This window comes from Plecotus auritus, assembly GCF_963455305.1.
Source record: "Plecotus auritus genome assembly, chromosome: 4".
In the NCBI taxonomy this organism is placed as follows: domain Eukaryota; kingdom Metazoa; phylum Chordata; class Mammalia; order Chiroptera; family Vespertilionidae; genus Plecotus; species Plecotus auritus.
In genome coordinates this window covers 57568826-57589037 of record NC_137775.1, presented here as the reverse complement: position 1 = coordinate 57589037, position 20212 = coordinate 57568826, and the positions used below count along the sequence as shown (strand labels likewise).

General features: G+C 40.5%; 1 protein-coding gene across 2 annotated transcripts in view; it reads left to right on the top strand.

Moving 5' to 3' along the window:
- Positions 1 to 20212, top strand: part of HTR1E (5-hydroxytryptamine receptor 1E) — a 72244-nt gene that overhangs the window by 18358 nt on the left and 33674 nt on the right. The gene's annotated exons all lie outside the window — the stretch shown is intronic.

Below are 20212 nucleotides of genomic sequence, written 5' to 3'. Positions count from 1 at the left end.
CATGTGGCCTCAAGCAGAGCCTCCTCTCTGTCATCGTGGCCCCTGCAAAATCGAGATTTAAGTTGTCTGCTCTTGCTGATACTGCCTGTGTTTGTCATCAAGATCAAATGAGACCACACCTATATGTGGTAGCTCCTTGAAAACAGTAGCATGTTCTGTGCGTGTAAAGAAATGGAACCCCGTCACAGACACTTGGTAGTGAGATCAGTTGTGAAAGGTCATTTTATGCCCAGTGTCTGAGTGCAGAAGTAAAATCCCACCTTGGAAACATAGGTGACCACACGTGGAATTTTTGCTCTGCCACCCAGGCTTGCTGCTGCTCCTTGCAGCACCTTGGCGGTTTTCCTCTGAGCTTTCCTCTTCAGGTAGGGACATTTGAATAAGCCCATCAGAAAAAAGTTGAAGGCATGAGAACTTAACAAAATTTGGTTCTCCCAGAAAAAGCCTCCAGGATGTCTGCCTGTGGGTTCAATGATGACCTGTCACACTATTCTGGTTTAGATGCCATTTGGCCCACTCGCCTTCTGATATCTCTTCCATAGTTTTCTCCTAAGTTTGTCATTATTGTTTCCTCTGATTTCCTTTGAACTTTTAACAGATAATGCTTTCCCATCCTTGAAATTACTTCCAAATGTCAAGAGCACTCAAAATTGTAAAATGCTAGAACACCCAACCTTCAAATTATGTTCTGAATGTAGTATCTTTTCCTATTATTTTTAATTCTAACACTTGAAATTTTTCCCTACTCCAACATTTTATTTTGATGTGTCAAATCTACAGAAAAACTGAAACACTAGGAAGATGAACATGGGTATATTCTTCTAGTTGACAATTGTTAACATTTTCCTACATTTATTTGCCTTCTGACTCTCTCCTCTCTCTCTCTCTCTATACATATATATATATATATATATATATATATATATATATATATGTGTGTGTGTGTGTGTGTGTGTGTATACCCACCCAAAATAAGCATAATTAACTTGTGCGTATTCATATATGTCTATGTGTGTATGTGTACACATATATGTATAGGTTGAATTATACATATATTCTGCACTCATTTTGGATTTTCTCTACACCAATTTGTGCTGTGTTTTTTTTTAATCTTTACTGAAAGTATTACACGTGTCCTCTTTTTCCCCTATTGACTCCTTCTAGGCACGCCCCCCGCCCAGGCCTTCACCACCCTATTGTGTCTATGGGTTATGCATATATGCATTCAAGTTATTTGGTTGATCTCTTCCCAATTTGTAATCATCCATTTCTCCAAGGAGTACTGTTTTCTTTTGATGGGGAATAGTACTTAGAAACCACAATCTGAGCTCTAGGTATACTGTCACCAAAGTTTCATTGCTTCTAGGCCTTCTCATTGAACAGAACTAGGAAAACAATTTTAAATTGTGAGTTTATATTAATGTTTCAAATTCAGATCTAGCATCCCAGGGTTCTTTCTCACCACCCCGTTCATATCTGTGTATCCCTTCTTTCACAGTGAGAACTCTTGTTTCCAACATTAGTCTATTTACTCATGTGTTCTATCCTGCTGTATGCACAAAATAGTTTCAGAATCACCCTACCAATACCACTGCTAGCAATAAAGCTTCTGAGTAAGGTCAAGATTTCTTTGCAGTTCTTTTTTCCCCCTTAGAATATATACCACTTAGTATTATATAGTATGCATCACTATACAGGTGGGGCAAAAGTAGGTTTATAGTTGTGAGTATGTGAAACAGAGTTTATTCTTTTTAAAATTTTTTTTACTGTTTAAAATATTACATATATTAGTACATATATCTCCTTTTTTTTCCCCATTGACCTTCCCCCAGCCTCCCCTATCCCCTGTCGCATACCCTCATCCCACCCCCCCCCCAGTGTCTTGTCCATTGGTTGTGCTTATATGCATGCATACAAGTCCTTTGGTTGATATATTTCCTTCCCTCTCCAACACTCCCCAGCCTTCCCGCTGTAATTTGACAGTCTGTTCGGTACTTTACTGCCTCTGTATCTATCTTTTTCTTCATCAGGTTATAATGTTCTTTATTTTCCATAAATGAGTGAGATCATGTGGTATTTTTCTTTCTTTGCCTGGCTTATTTCACTTAACATAATGCTCTCCAGGTCCATCCATGCTGCTGCAAATGATAAAAATTCCAGTATGGAGTTTCCTCAGAAAACTAAAAATGGAGCTCTCATTTGACCCAGTAATCCCACTTCTAGGAATATATCCCAAGAAACCAGAAACACGAATCAGAAAGGATACATGCACCCCTATCTTCATAGCAGCACAATTCACCATAGCTAAGATTTGGAAACAGCCTAAATGCCCATCAGCAGATGAGTGGATTAGAAAACTATGGTACATCTACGCAATGGAATACTACGCTGCTAAACAGAGTTTATTCTTGTATTATTATTTATTAACTAGAGGCCCGATGCATGAAAATTCATGCACTGGAGGGGAGGGTCCCTCAGCCCGGCCTGCCCCCTCTCACAGTCCCGGAGCCCTCAGGGGTGGGAGGCGAACCGGCAATCAGGGGAAGGCAATGCCCCCATCACACCTCTGCTGCTGCCACTGCCGGCAGCACAAGCCTTGGTCAGTGCTGGTTACCTGAGCCTTGGGCAGCCCTGGGCAGCTGAGCAGTGCCATCCGAGGCTTGCCTGCACCTCGGGCCCACCCTGGGCAGCCGGGCAGCTGACATCTGAGGCTTGCTTGCACCTCGGGCCGGCCCTGGGCAGCTGACGGCCTGAGGGTGGATCCGGCCACACCACATGCCTGCCACCCTCCAGCGAGGCTAAAAGGACTGGAGGACTCCGACAGGGCTGAGTGGACTGGGTGCCGCCATCTTTGTGATGGTGTGATGGTCAATTTGCATATTCCCTCTTCATTAGATAGGACTATTGTATTATTTTCCATATGAACAACTGTAAACCCACTTTTTTCCCACCCTGTATTATCAGCATAATTAGAAACACTTGTTTCTATTTATACCCTATTTTATAATTTGCTTTTTTTCCATTCATTATTTTTGAACACATAAAATATTTACAAAGTTCCAAGGTCAGAATATATTCTTTAAAAAGTACACTTAGAGAAGTAAATATGCCTACTCTTCTTACCTCATTTACACTCTCCATAGGTAACCATTTACATTAGTTTCTGGATTATCTTTCTTGTGTGTCTTTTTTGTAAACTAGATATACATTTCCCTTTTATGCAAAATGTAGCATATAAGATATATTTTTTTATAACGTGATTTTTTTTTTTTTGCTTATCAGTATATCTTGGAAATAGTTCCATGTCAGTTCAAAGAGATCTTTCTCTTGATTATTTTTCATGACCACATAGTACTCGGTTTTGTGGATGAACCATAGTTTATTCAACCAGTAGCACATACAAGAGCTTTAAAGTTGTTTCTAGCATTTCACTTTTAAAATAATGTTGCAATGCTTAATGTTGGGCTCTCAATACTTTAGAGGTAAATTCATACGAGTAGGATTACTAAGATGAGGGTTAAACATACTTGTATAGTGAATTCCTAGAAACTGAATTACTAAGTCAGAATGTAAATCTATATGTAGGTTTGTTAGATATTGTTTAATGCCCTATCAGCATTGTGGGAGAGTGGTGTTTTCTCTAAACCTTGCCCAATAGAGTATATTGTCAATTTTTTAATATTTTTGCCAATCTGCTAGGTAAGAAATTATATTTCAATGCAGCTATTTTTTTGCTTTTCTCTAATTATGAGTAAATTTGAACATGTTTTCACACATTTAAAGGTCGTCTATATATCTTTTCTATAAACTGTCAATTCATATCTTTGGCCCATTTTTTATATTGGGTTTGAGTCTTTTTTACTTAATTTTAAGAGCTCTTTTTATGTTATATAATTTGGACCTCTATCTTTAATACATGCCACAAATATTTTCTCTGTGTATATGTCTGTGTTTTGCCATGTAACTTTTTTAATATAGTCAAGTTTACTAATATTTTCTTTTATTGCATATGGATTCTGAAGCAACATTATAAAGGCTTTGCCCTGGCCTACAAAGGAGTTGACCTATATTTCCTTCTGATCTTTTATAGATAAATTTTTACATGTCGAACTCTGATTAATTTAGCATTCTGGTATGGATCTAATTTTATCTTTTTTCAAATTGCTATCCAGTTGTCCCAACAACATTTATTTATAAGTCTATCATTTTCTCAGTGATTTTAGATGCCACTTTTATCACATTCAAAATTTTAATGTGCACTTGAGTCTATTTGGGGAGTTTTTATTCTGTTCCATTGGGCTCTGTCTATTTAAGCACTAATAAAAATGTGATGGCTTTTCAACTGGGTTTATGTAACAGCCACTTCTGCAATTGGTGCTTGTAAGGGCTACAGGGAGAGGATCCCATCAGGCCCAGTATCTCACAGTTTAAACACTTGGAAAAGTATTTATGGTGGACAGATCTTAGGTGATTCCCTATGATTCTGTCTTCTGTACTCTCCTCCCTTGAATGTGAGACCTAGGACTTGATTCTAACCAGTAAAATACTGGTAAAGACATGTCATTCCCTTACAATATACCAGTATAAGACTGAGTCTTGCTAGTGGACTAACTTTCTCTCCTACTGGACTTGAAGAAGCAAAGTTATGTGGTGAACTACAGAGTGAGCACATGGCAGAGAATGGGCCCGGGGGGGGGGGGGGGGGCGGGGGAGGCCTTCTACGAACTGAGGCAGCCTCTGGCCAACAGTCAGCAAAACCAACCAAACAAAAAACTGAAGCTCTGGAGTCTCTCCTTATTGTGGGCTTTAAAGAAGCAGGCTGCCATGAATCCTACAGCTACAAGGAAACTAATTTTGCCGATCACTTGAGGAAGCTTGAAAGTGGGTCTTCCTGCACTTCAGTCTGTGATGAGAATGCAGTCCTGACAGATAGACACAATTGAAGCCTTGTCAATCCTAAGCAAAGGCCTCAGCTAGGTCATGCTCAGACTCCTGATCAGAGAAACTATACCAGTAAGATCTTTTAACGTGTCTTTAACTGGTTTTGAAGTGTGTGATGGTGCATTATCATGAAGCAAAATTACTTTTGCCATGTCTTCTGGGCCATTCTGGTTTTGTATGGCTTTAGGCTGCTAAGTCTGTGGTAGTTTAGTAGGCTTGAGTGAGAGAACGTGTGTGAAAGAGAAAAACGAAATGCATTAAAAAACTACATTTATGAAGCATTTTTTTTTTGTTTTTAATCTATTTTTATTGATTTCAGAGAGAAAGGGAGAGGGAGAGAGAGATAGAAACATCAATGATAAAAGAGAATCATTGATCAGCTGCCTCCTGCATACCCCCTTCCCCGCCCCTCCGGAGATCGAGCCCAAAACGCAAGCATGTGCCCTGACCGGGAATCAAACCGCAACCTCCTGGGTCATAGGTCGATGCTCAACCACTGAGCTATATTGGCTGGGCTAAAGCATGTTTTTTTAATAGTCAGAAAGAGCTGAGATACTACTTGCTTGCCCTATGACCTTGTACTACACATTATATACACCTTTTGTTGTATTTTCTTTGTGAAAATAAGAATCGAACAAACCAATAAACAAAAACCTAACTTTACAGTCTACTAACATGACCAAATAATGTGCTGAGCATCTTCATGTGCCTTATCATCTTATTCTCATAGCTCAGAGGCTGGAGACCCAGGGCAGAGCTGACGCTGTGGTTGGAGCCCAAAGACGGGCAGCGGGCAGCGGGCAGCGGGCAGTGGGCAGTGGGCAGAGTGCTCTCTTCCTTGGGAGCCCTCCGTCTCTTCTCCCTCCAGGTCTTCACCTGCATGAATGAGGCCACATCATTCTAGAGCAGCCGTGGGATCCGGCTGGCCCGTTCGGCTGTTCTATCCGGCCCACGGAGCCGAAAGAGTGGAGGGTTCTCTTGCTCTCCCCTCCGCTCCTTTACTTTGAATTTATATTAGTTCACACAAACACTCCATCCATGCTTTTGTTCCGGCCCTCCGGTCCAGTTTAAGAACCCATTGTGGCCCTCGAGTCAAAAAGTTTGCCCACCCCTGTTCTAGAGGGTGATCTGCTTTACTCAAGTCTGCTGCTTCATTTGTTAACTCATCTAAAGAAATGAGTTACAGAAACAGCCTGTCTAGTGTTTGACCAAATATCTGGATTCCATGGCCTAGCCAAGTTAATGATGCAGACAGAGCTTCCACAGATGCAGGCGGGCTAGAGGTTCCTGTGGTGAAAAGATTAAAAACAAGAGCACGAGTGAGGAAGAAGGGGCAACTTTTATGTAAATTCCTGACGGGTTGTGAATCTCTTTTGACCCTCTTATGCAATGATTAGAAAGAGAATCGGGAGGTAGAGCCAAGTTCGGCCGTGGGAGCCCCAGCTTTCGAGGCTCATCTCAGCCAAGAGCCAAGATGAAACAGTTGACGGAGACCCAAGAGCTCTGAGTCCCCAGCTTTGCCTGCAGGGACACTCTTCTCAGTGTCATATATTCTTGAGTACTAGTAAGGAAGGCAACCGATTTACTGACAAGTAAATTGAAGTGTCAACTGTCTCAACAAGCAAACTGACTTGGCACACTGGAAAAGATAAGATTTGGCAGGCAAGTTTGAAAGCTTATATTTGGGGTTTCCATGATTCCAGCTGGTGACCTTTAGTCTTTTTTCACTCGGGCAGATGTTCTGTTACCACAGGTGTTCCTCAGGCTCTGTTGAGATGCAGGTGGCAAGAGGGTTGATCAGGGACAGCCAGTCCAGGAACGTGGGGGCCTCTGCAAGGAAGGCTGGACTGGGTATTAGAGGAACAGAATTCCAACAGGTTTAAGACCTCTCTGGGTAATTTGGGACAAGTCACTTGATCTTTCAACTTCAGTTTCCTCTCTGATTCGCTCCCAGCCCTACAATTTCATGGGATATCTAATCTCAGACGCTTGACTGGCCATAAGGCCCCCAGGCCCCTCTCTTCATGCCGAAAGCTAACCCTGTGTGCCTTCTCATATCCGCTACTGCTGCTGTTGATTGTATTTCTACCACTTGAGTAATTTAAAAACCAATATTTAAAAACACTTATTTTTCCCACAATGGTGAGTCAGAATACAGGTTCTGAATTGCTTTACACGTAAACTGCATGTTTATCTAATTATAAATAGAAAATAAGACTGTGCCAGTGATAAAAATGAAGCTAGAAACTATCAAGAGAATCTGGTCATATTTCCAAATCCTATTATATTCTTTAATAGTTTGGTTTCAAATCAGTTTCCAATACCCGGGGAGTCGGTTTTTCTGTTTTAATATTCCTGTTGCTCACTCGATTCAGGAACTCTCTTGTTGCTATGGAAGTTGACTGGGTTTTTGCATCTGTTTTAAAATTCTCTCTTCATGCCTTTACAATTAAAAGTCAGACCTAATTATAATGCCAAATGAGTGAATGCGTGGTCACGTGTGAAATAAAAGAGAATACTTTTTCTAAGTTTATTATTGTACCAGACATTAACTCTTTCCCATTCTTTCACATCCCACTTGGATGCGACCAAAGTGTGACTGAAATCAATTATATGAGTTTAATTTGCCCAAACTCGGGATAAAATTTTATTACTCTTTTCCTGAGCATCTGGTTATTCTAATTAATGTTCTTCTCCTTATCAGCGAATTTAATGATTCACTTCCATGCCCAGCTTTTGCCAAGTGCGTCAGAGCACAATTGGTAGCCAGACGTGTCTCCATGGCTGTTAAGAAGCTCTGACCCTGAATGAAGAAACAAGCAGTGTGCTGAGCAGAAGAGGGATGAGGTCATGGCTTTGAGCAGTGACCGTGACCTTCATTGTGCCTTGGGGTTTTGTAATGTACCCACACACACACACAAATATATAGGATGTCCCCCCAAAAAGTATATGCACACTTTGTATAATTATATAGGCAGTGTTTATTAAAATACATTTCATTTTCAAAATTAAGCTATCAGCTGTTAAAGTGTGTATACATTTTTTGGGACACCCTATATATGCATCATTGTATATATCCTTGTCAGTAATGAGTGGCGAGTGAAGACAAGGCATATTCCACATTTTTAAACTAGGCTAAATTCAGCTCCTTTGTAGAGCTTCATCTGAGTAACCCTTTCAAATCAGAGTGCTCTAATTACTCCACATTTCCTTAGCACTCTGCTACTTATGACTCTGCTGTCACAGCAAAGTCACAGGCTGACATCTACAGCCGGGAAGATCAGTAAGAAATGCATGAACATGTGGTACAAGATCAAGCCTCAGGCATACATGGTTATGACTGGTATTGAGGGAAATGTCAGACCTGCTTAAAAAATATGAATATCATGTAAGTGCCTGGAATTAAGAATGGAGACACATTACATATAAAGTGGTGTGTGTGGCACCTGCCTGTGGAAGGTGTGTGAACATGTCCCCCCGAGGGTCCACTGCTACCCTCGGTAGGTTTCTTTACTCCTTCCCGAAGGTGCATTCTGGGTACATGACTCAGCTTCATACATGGTCTGCCAACACTAAAAATGTGTGGGAAAACAGATGCATGGACATGAATACATCCATGTGGAAGGGTACTACTGCCATCAAAAACTGTACAGAGGCTAACATCAATCATGAAGAAAGAATACGTTGGCAAACCATGCCCTGTGCTTCTATTTTGCCTTTAATTCCCATGGCTAATCTTCCAAGTAAGAACGGCCTTCCTGGGAGCGTTTTCCCCATATACCAGTACCTTTACCTGTCCACACAGAATGAGCAAAGAAGAAGGGAGTATAGAGTAGGTGAGAGTCTGTTTGTGATTAAGAAATTCTTAGTGGTAAACGATGAAATGGTTTGTAAAATGTGGCTGTGTGGTCTCCAAACCTGGGTCACATAAGGAAAAAATTGAAGAACTATTTGCCTGAAGTTGCCTGGTCTGAAATGACAGGAATGGGATGCAAATGATCTTAACTAGCTGTGAGACTGCTCAGACATAGATATGAAGAGATTAATACAATCATTTATCCTATAAATGCTTGCTGAGCACCTATTCTATGCCAACCATTATGCCGGCACTGGAAACACAAGGAACAGACTCTCTTGTCAAGTCCCTCATAGTCTTAGGGGTGAAACAAATGAACAAGCAAAAGTTGCTGTGCAGTCCAGGGCATAATTCTAGAAAATCCTAGAACAGAAGTGTGCACTGGGGGCTGTGGGTTCAGGGGAGAGGCACCTTACCTGGGCACTGCACGCTAGAGGTGGTTTTCTAACAATATCCAGCCCTCCAGCTCTAAAAGCCAAATTGTCACATGATCATGAAAGCTGCTAAACTCATCTGTAGGAATAAACTGTATGCATTAGAACAGTATCTCTGGGTAATGTGCTAATAGCCAGGCACAAGACAAAAATCAATTTACAACTTAAAACTATTTGTAAAATTCATGCATGTTGCCCATAAAATACTGTGTATATGAATAGATGCAAGTTTATGCTATAACTATATTCAGTAATAAATATGCATAAATATGTGGTGTAAGTCATAAACACAAGAGTCACATTCAGCATTGCAAGTGCTCTGAGGGTGAGAGACACAGGGAGAATGTGAGGAGGGTCATAAGCTCATTTTGGGATATAGCAGAACTGTTTGCAGGATTTAAATTATTTCTTCCTACCTCTGCCTTTATTTTATTTTTTCAAGTGTGGGTAGTTAGATTGGTCTAAGTTAAATGAGCACATAGTTTGATTACACTGTATTACTATGACTTCTCTTTAAAACAGTAGTAAGTTACAATTTTAACAAATGTCTTTGAAATAGCTTAAATTCTCTTAAAATAGTGATTCACAGTATTGAAGAAAAAAATAAAACAGCAGTCAAATGAACCTTCACAAATAACTGATGTTTTTTAATTTTAGTGTCCTTAGATTTTTAATGATCTACAATTACAAATAATTATTCATTTGTAGACATTGTAACTTCCACATAAAATAACAGTTAACAATTAAGTTTAATAAAGGAAATCAATATAGAAATTACATAAAAGGAACATCAGTAGAGACATATTCTCTGAATTTACTTTGCTTCATCCACTTCCAGATTGTGTTGTTCAGGCTGTTGCTTTACAACTAAATCTGCTCAATTAATATCACTTTCTGCCTTGTTTCTGTTGCCTCTGTAGGTCAATTTCCCCTTCACTGCACCCACTCCCTACCCCATGTGCAGCCTTCCAGACCAGTCCTAACTTGAGGGACTCAGTACTGTGGGCACCCTACCCTTCACTTTATACTTGAGGAAAGTGAAGTCTGGAATAGTTAACCAAGTTGCTCAGGACCACACATTATTAGCCGCAGAGCTGGGACTGAAACCCAAGACTCCTTACTTCCAATAATTTACTCATGTATTCCTTCAGGAAGCACTTGTTGAGCATTTTCTATGTTCCAGCCACTGGGGATTCAAAGATGAATAGGAAACACTCTTACTGATAAGGAGCTCACAGTCCTATGGGAAGTACAGTCACAAAGGCAGATAATAAAGCTGGAGAGAAGTGCTCAGGCAGTATGGGAGCAGAGAAGAGAGCTACTCGCACCCCGTTGGGGACTCGGGAAGGAGATGCCGTGTGTTCGTGCTGAGTTCTGAAGGCTGAGGAGGAGTTTGCCAGGGAGAGGAAGGGCATTCCAGGTAGGATGGCCAATACAGTTAGTCCCCCTGATCTCTGATTTTGCTTTCTGGGTTACAGTACCTGTGGTCAACTGCTCTCTGAAAATATTAAATAGAAAATTCCAGAAATAAACAATTCCTAAGTTTTAAAGTCCTTGCCTTTCTGTGTAGCGTGATGAAATCTCACGCGGCCCGCTCCATCCCGCCTAGGATGGGAATCATCCCTTTGTCCAGCGTATCCACCCTGTACACGCTACCTACCTATACTTAGTAGCCTCTGAGTATCAGGTCAGCCATCATACTATCGCAGTGCTTATGTTCAAGTCACCCTTATTTAACTTAATAACAGCCCCAAAGTGCAAGAATGTGATGCTGGCAATTCAGATATGCCAAAGGGAAGCCAGAAAGTACTTTAAATGAAAAGGTGAGTACATGCTGAGAGAGAGACACACACTACATTCATATAACTTTTATTACAGTATATTGCTATAATTGTTCTATTTTATTATTAGTTATTGTTGTTAATCTTTTACTGTGCCTAATTTATAAATTAAACTTTATCATAGGTATTTTATATATACATAAAAAACATAGTATATGTAGGACTCAGTACTATTTACAGTTTCAGGCGTCCACTGGGGATTTAGGGACATACCCCCATGGATAAGGGGGGACTATGGTATATGTGAAGGCTTCAATATGAATGTGCGTTTTCATTACGCTGGGATTTCTAAAATGCAGCTCCACAGACATATTCTTTTTCTTTTAATGTATTTTATTAATTTTTTACAGAGAGGAAGGGAGAGAGATAGAGAGTTAGAAACATCGATGAGAGAGAACATCGATCACACACCTCCTACTGGGATGTGCCCGCAACCAATGTACATGCCCTTGACCGGAATCGAACCTGGGACCTTCCAGTCCACAGGCCGATGCTCTATCCACTGAGCCAAACCGGTTTCGGCAACACAGACATATTCTTAAAGGACCTAGAGAATTTTTATCTTTTTAAAGGGTTAATATTATATTCAAGCTTAATGAACAGACATCATTCTTAATACCCACAGGCACATAAAATGTACCTCTTTTTTTTTCTTTTTCTTTTTTGGAGAAACCCTCCAAGGTGATTGAACTCGGCCCCCTGGCCCACAGGTGCCATGGCTGAGGAGTGATACAGCATAGTGAGCGGGAGCACTGAGAAACCAGAGCCCAGTTAAAGAGCAGGGACAATTAAAGGTTAAAATTAGGTGACTAGTCCCTGTGACGCCCTTCCCCCATGGCAGATCACAAAATATAAAAGCAAAGGGAAGGGGGAAAACAGCAAACGGGAAGACTATACCCTCTAGCCAGCCTATCACAATTATAATAAGGTATTTGGAAGAAGAGAAGACATTTCAAAAGGGCACCATTATTAATGCCACCAAGGAAGAACTGGAAAGTTGCAGTTTAAATCATTGGTTCTGTGCCAGTTCTCTTTTTTATATAACTCTCAGTTCTCACTGTGAGTTATTGCACCTTAATTTAGTTAGGAATATGTTTTAAAAATGGCTTGCTAAAATGTGTGATTCAATAGAGGGAAAGTATTATCAAATGGTGCAGTGATCCATAAATAGCTATTATTATTATTATTACTATTTAATCTTCGTTAAACACCCACAGTGAGCTAAGCAATGTACTCAACTTGGGAAAGATGTGGTTTTTTCTTTGACAAGCAAAGATTAAATATACAGAAGAGAAGAAAGCTTAGGTCTATGTAGGATCAGGGAAATATATGTGTTTACTCCAACTTGTCCTTGCTTTGCTTGTCAAATTGACGTCGTTCAAGATATTACACCAGTACTCATAACAGTTATTCCTTACGGCTATTCAGTGCTTTATACTTTACTGAGGGTTTTGTATACATATCTTGTTAGATAACTTAGCAGTCTCTGGAAGTGTGAATGTTAAAGAGAAGTCGTTTTATTTCAAGAGAAGACCAAAACCATGGGAGGAGTCAGCTGGCCTGTCGGAGCATCAAAGGGCAGCTGCACTTTGAGGGAGGAGAGAGATTTCTCAGATAGGCAACACAGGCACAAAATTATTCACTTCCCACCTGTGCCTTTCAGCCACTAGGTTCCCTCCCTGGCACTGGTGATTGTAACCAATTTCTTCTGTATCCTTCCAAGAGATACCAAATTCACACACTAGCTACAGTTTACACAGGTGGTGTCGTACTCTATGCATTGTTGTATACCCCATTTCTTTCTTTGATGATAAACTTTGGAGATTATTTCATGCTGCATTATTATTTTTAATGGTTGCATCATATTTCCCTCATTTTCATTTGGTGCTATGGTTTTTATTTGTAAATTATTAACCTATCTGGTTGCATCATATTTCAGGCATAAATGTACCATAATTTATTCAATGAACCTGCTCTTTAAAGTATTTAGGGGTTCTTTTTGTTGTTTGTTTCTTTGTTTTTGCAAACTTCTATTATCACAGTGATAAATTACTTAATAAATAGCCTTGTAGAAACAACTCTGCAAGTATATATATATAGATATGTGTGTGTGTGTGTGTGTGTGTATATATATATATATATATATATATATATATATATACACACACACACACATATATAGTATATAGAAGGTAATCTCTATATATAAAAACCTAATATGCAAAGCGTCCCCTTGGGAGTTCGACCAACCAGGAGTTTGATCGCTCGCTATGACGTGCACTGACCACCAGGGGGTGGCATGAAACAAAGGAAGGCCCCGGCCAACAGCTGGCAGCCAGGGAAGGGAGGCCTGGCCGACAGTTGGCAGCCACTAGGGACCCTACCCGTGCACAGATTTCATGCACAGAGCCTGTAGTTTCCTATAAGTGGAATTGCTGGGCCCAAGTGTACATGAATTGGTCATTTTGATAGCTAATGCCAAACTCCCTTCTGGAAAATCTCTATTGATTGAAATTTCAGCAGAAATGTATTGGAGTGCCTATTTCCCCACTGTCACTAACACAATGTATTATCGAAATTTTTGATGTTTGATAGGCTGATTAAATGAAAAACAGGATCTTGTGGTAGTTTCATTTGCCTTCCTTCTAATTATGAGACTGAGCATTTTTTCATAGTTTAAAAAGCAGTATTTTTTTTTATCTCAACTCTTTATATCCTCTCTCAGTTTTTCTTTTGAGGTAGCTATTCTTTTTCTGATTGATTTAGGAGAACTCTTTTAATATTAATGAAATTAGTCCTTAGGTAATCTGCGTTGCATATACAGGGTATCCAAAAAAAATGTATACACACTTTAACAGCTGATAGCTCAATTTTGAAAATGAAATGTAGTTTAATAAACACTGCCTTTATGTGTACATTTTTGGGGGATACCCTATATTTTTTCTAGTATGTCATTTGTCTTTTGGCTTTGTTAATGATATTTGCCTTACAGAATTGTCTAGTTTATTAAATTATTGAATTCATTAATCTTAAGTGATTTTTTCATATTTATAAAGATTTTTATTAATACAAGATTATTTCTAAAAGAAATTCCCTCATTTTCATTTAATACTATGGTTTTTATTTGCAAATTATTGATCTACCTGATGTTTATTTTGTGTGAGGTAAGAATCTAACTATGGGTTTTATCTTGATGGTTACTAAGTGGCCCCACTGCATTCATGAATAATTCACCTTTCCCCTACAATATGAAGTGCCACCTCCGTCATATATCAAGTTCTCTTATAGAAAGTAGTGCTTTGTTAAAGCCATTATTCAGTTTAGGGATCTAGAAACTCCCCTGGGCCAATTCACTGGAGCTGATGCTAGATACAACCTACTAAATCCAAGTAGATGTGTGTGACAAGTAACCCAGAAAAAGTAACATGCAGGAAACGGGCAGAGTGCCTTGCCGAAGTAAGACAGCAAATAGGAACAGAGAAAAGTTAAGATAAAAATATGAGGGAAAACATGGGAAAGATTCCAAAACAAATGCTTTAGTGATGCAGAGGTGATGGGAAGGGACCTATTCCAATTGCTCTCATGATAAAGTCCAGATTCCAGCATGTGAACTCCCAGACCTCTCTGATCTGGCCTCTGTTTACCTCTCCTGCCCAGGGGTAGGTTACCTCCTACTTGTCTTTAGGTTCCAGCCTGAGCATTATTCCCTGGGGCTACTCCCTGACCTGGCCAAGAGTGAGTAAGGAACTCTGCTGCATCTCTGCAGGACTCTGTGCAGTATAGAGTTTAATAGTCTAGTTTCATACACTCCCAGCTTCTATTTCTCTTTCTCCTAGTAACTCAGTTTCTCTCCGGGGACTGCCCCTTTGCTTAAATAAACTCCTGCGATTCTGGTGCTGTTGACTCCACCCAGAGGTCCCACACATGATCGAGCAAAGCCATTAGCACGACTCCTTCTCCAAGCCCCAGTGCGTAGTTCAGGAGTGGTATGTGTCCTCAGACAGCTAATAGAACACAGTGAAACTTAGGCTGGGGATCCTGAATGACAACTCACACCAGAAGTCATCTTACAACACAAGATGCAGAATGGATCAAAATTGAAGGAGCAGACGAGGAATGGAGAGAGCATCACTTGAAGCCCTGGGTCAAATCTGAAACCAATCTTTCCCTGAACTGTTTAATGTTATGTGAGTTAACAAATTCTCTATTTTTTCTCAAGTCACTTTAAATTGGATTTCCTGTCACTCCCAAGGGCAACTTCTTAAAAGCTCCTAAAGGTTAAGCTTCTTAAGGGCAGAAACTATCTTAATGCTATTGTGTTCCTGGCACATGCCTGGAGCATAGCAGCACTGATTAAATACACAAGAAAAAAAAAAAGAATAAACAATCTGATAAAGTTCTTTTAGATCCTAAAGTAACAATTGTTTCCATGTATTGATATTCTGCTTGCAAAAGATCACTGAGTGAGCTGATGACAGAGCCTGGATTCAAATTCAGGACTCATCTGGGTCAAATCCTTGTTTTTCTCATCCATGAAATGGTAACTATAATACCTACTTTGAGGTTCAATATAAAAGTAATGATAATAGGGCCTGGGGGCACAGCTCTCCAGCCGGCCATTGGCCCCCACTACCAGAAGGCCAAGTCCATGTGCATGGGGACCCACCCATGGTGGATTCTGTGGAGTTCCAGGTGCTGACCTGGTGTCACTGCAGCACCACCTGGCTGGAGTTCATGCAAGGGGGTGCAGGCTTGGGGTGGAGGGCTGCAAGAGGCCAGGCCCAGGTCCTGGCAGGCTGCAATGCCCTGGAAGATGCCACTGAGCTCTGGGAGCTGATGGCCTGGAACCAGGCAGAGAATCAGCACCAGCTATAGCAGGAGGTGCGGGAGCAGGAGCAGCCATAGACCGGGGAAAGGGCACGGGCCAAGAAGAGGACTGGTCAGACCCGTGAGGAGCAGGCTGGGGCGCACACAACTCAAAGGGCTCGAGGTGCTACAGTTGCTGGAGGAAGAGAAATATTTCCTCACCTGAGGGCCCTGGAGCCGGGAATCAGAAAAGCATTGGGCTCCCTGAAGAGCTACAAATGGATCATCACCACGGAGAGGCTGGTGGCCAGGCCAAAGCACAGAAGCTCCTGGGGACTTGGAGCACAGTGCTACCCAGGGACCCTATGTGGTGGAATGAGGCCAGTTGGGCCTGATCTGGACTGAAGCAATTGGTGCTTCTTATGAGGAAGGCTCAGCCTGTTCCAGAACAGCCCTCACACTCTGGCTCCTGCACCCACCACTCGGTCAGAAACTTCCCCGCTCGGTGCCCTGTTCTGCCCACATGGGCAACTCTCAGCACCACGCCAGCCCCTTGGGTGGTTTCCATTCACAAAGGAGCAGAGTGGGCCATGGTCCCCTCTGGAAGCCAGGTCATCTCCTGAGTGTCATGGAGGGTAGTGGATGGCAAATACAGCCCATAAGCCACATCTACCCTGCTGCCTTTTGTTTTTTAAATAAGCTTTATTGGAACACACACACACACACACACACTAATAATAAGTACACCTAACAAATACTTATTCTTAAAACTGATTATTTCCCCCCTTTCTCTTGCTCTTCAGAATCTTGTGGATTATAAAAACCTCATAGAACTCTCTCAACTCCGAAAGGAAGGCATCCTCACAATGAGAGTTAACTCTGATTTTTGCAAATAGAATTATGTTTTTATTTTGCTTCCAATTGTCTCTGCTAATGAGCGAAGGCAAAGTAGTGGATAATCTGAAGTTATTTAAAAGTGTTTGGGGACCCTGTTCTATGGTGTGCTCAGCAGTAAACTTTTCTTCCTAATTGTATTTTGCCTACAGCGGCACCAAAATGAGTGTGGATTGTCTGAGCATATGTTGATTGGGTGATAAAGGAGATTATTATTGTGCTGGACAGGAACAGAAACCATATTAAAGTATTTTAAAATTTCACTTCATGTAATCCTAAAAGCAGATAATCCATGAAGCAGAGTGATTAATGACAGCAGAGTATAAGAAATTTTTGTATTCTACTGCATCATTATTTTATTATAGCATTATAACTTTTATTATGCAATGATTAAAAACAATCTTGCCTGGCCAGTGTTACTCAGTGGTTGAGCATCAACCCATGAACCAGGAGGTCACAGTTCAAGTCCTGGGACAGGGAACATGTCTGGGTTGCTGGCTGGATCCCCAGTAGAAGGCGTGCAGGAGGCAGCCAATCAATGATTCTCATCATTGATGTTTTTATCTCTCCCTCTCCCTTTCTCTCTGAAATCAATTAAAAAGAAAAAGAAAACCTTATCTACTTTAGTTAGTGAAAATTTCATTAGCTATAAAATTTTATAACACTTGAATAATCTCATGTTTCAATTACCATCGTCTTAAAATAGTGTAAGTGATGGCTAAAGCATTATTCATTCTGTTCATAAGTTAATGCTCTTTAAATTGTGAGTAAAATGTATTCAATTTTTTTTCATGCATTTTTCACCCTTTATATTTTCTGCTATGCAGGGTTTAAAGGCCAAGCAGAATATTTGAAGATATTCTTTGAGCATTTAAAAAAAAAAAGTTGGTGAAGTGACCAACTTTTCCAAGTCTCTGGTACCCCTTTTCATGGGTGGTGGTGGATATGTATTACTTCTGTAGGGCAGTTTTCCAATATTTAGCATTTGACTCGATTACATTTTGAGGAGTTATCTTAAGAAAATAATTAAAAGGCCCTGGGCAGTTTTGCACAGTGGTTAGAGCATTGGATCAAGTACCAAAGGATCACAGGTTAGATTCCAAGTCAAGGGAACGTACCTTGGTTGTACGTTTGATCGCTCGCCTGGTGGTAGGGGCACTTGTGGGAGGCAACCAATCTATACATCTCTCTCACATCAATGTTTCTCTCTCTCTCACTCTCTTCCCCTCCCCTCCCCCCTCTGCTCTCTCTAAAAAAAAAATCAATGGGAAAAATATCCTTGAGTGAGGATAAAAAAACAATGGGACTTAGAAGCCAAAGTCTGAGCCTTAGGAGTTCGTATTGCTTTTGGAGTGTCCCTGATGCCAGGCCATCTCAGTGGACAGAGATTAGTCTTCTTGGGAGGAAAATTATATATATATCTCCACACACATTGTCATCTATAATTTTAAAAATATCTACTTATATGAAAACAAGCATTCACACATAAATCTTCCAACTCTACTGAGTTTATTCCAGTTTTCTCCCTTTCCATATTTGTAATTCCTTTGTCCAACAGTGAGAAACCTGGCTCCCATGAACCTTAATATAGTTACTTATTTAAACACTTCCCCCTATTTGTAACCAGTCTCATATCTCTGAAACTACCCACTCTCCCACATAGATGTCCTTCTCATGCCACTCAGACCATTACCATACATTGATGTGCTCCCCACCCTATTCAGTTACTGAGATTCCATGCCAAGGCACCCTCCCCATATGTAAACATTGTCTGACTCCACCATACAAGGCTGCTAACGTTCTGTGGATGCCCTCTTCACCCTGCTTAGGCTCTGATACCCCACCCCAGGCCATCTATACATGTGCCCTCCTCACTCCTCTGGACTGCCCCATACATGGGCACCCTCTTCACTCCATTTACAAATAATAAAAATTTTTAATATAAGGAAAAGAGATACTGGTAGAATATTGAGTCTAGGGACAGTCTAATATCTTAAAGTCCTTGGCCAGACCATGACTTTATTAGAATATTTGAAACATACGCAAGGAAGAGAGATTCCTTCTTTTCTACCACCAGACCAGTCACCAGTGTAATCATTCTTTAAAAGAGAAAGTTTATCAGTTTTTCACTATTAAATGTCACACATTGTACACACACTCAATCTCCTTCACCATGAGAGTTTCCTTCACTCTCACTAATTCCTCTGTGGATCAAAAATTGGCAAAAGAAAATCAAATTGTTGATATACTAATGGAAAACACTGCCTATTACCTTTGCTGGAAAGATTCTTCTGATGCAACAAGAATCATGGCAGCAACAAAGGGAATCAAGGAAGGTATTATGGAAGACAGGAAGAAGAGAGATGAGAAAATAAGAAAGTGAAAAGGTGGGACTGGGGAAGGTAGCAAGGAGAGAGATGCAAAGCGGAGACCTAGGAAAGAAAAGGCAGAAGGAGGCTAAACGGGAGGAATGGGACAAGAGAGTGGTCAAGGGCATTGAGGAGAGTCTGACTTAGCCACCAAATCTAATGGAAAAGGGCTCTAACCTACACTCAATCCCAAAGCAGTGCTACTGTCAAAATGAATATAGATGTGGGGAGGGGAGTGGGTGGCAGGGATTCGGGGGGAATATAAGATCACTGATATGTCTAAATAAGTAATGGGGAAACTGTTACTTCATATGCTTCCTTTAACACACAACTGAATAAAACTGACATCCAGAAGCTTGGTACAGCCAACTTCTACATTTTGTCTACATATTTGCTTACTGACACCTTTAAATAATCCCTATTTTGAGAGTCACTTTTGGAAACCACAGAAGCATCAACATCTGCAAAATGATGAGAAGGTCCTGGCTGACCAAAACTTTAATAAGGAAAAATGCTGATATTACATGTATAAATGGAACACCTGCAATTTTTAACATCACATCTAATTTTACTGCTTTGATTAAGAATGAAACTACATATCCTGTAACTCATGATTCCAGTGTTTCAGAATCAATTCCCTACCAACCATCCAGAAAGATACCTTGCCTAATGCCATGGTCTTGTCAAAGCCAGGGTATTAAACCATTGCCTTTTAAACAGTTTTGGTTCAAAAACTGTAACAGGATATGAAGTTCTTTTCTACTACACCTAAGATTGCTGGATTTCCAAAAAGTATTCTTGAAACATCATAGTACTTAAGGCAAAAGTTTTAGAGAAAAAGAGTAACTTGATAGACAGTTAATTCATAGTTTGCTTTATTTTTTTAAATTTTATTTTATTGTTTAAAGTATTACAAATAGTAGTACATATATCTCCTTCTTTCCCCCATTGACCTTCCCCTAGCCTCCCCTACCCCCTGGTACATGCCCTCATCCCACCAGTGTCTTGTGTCCATTGGTTGCACTTATATGCATGCATACAAGTCCTTCGGTTGATCTCTTTCCCCCCCTC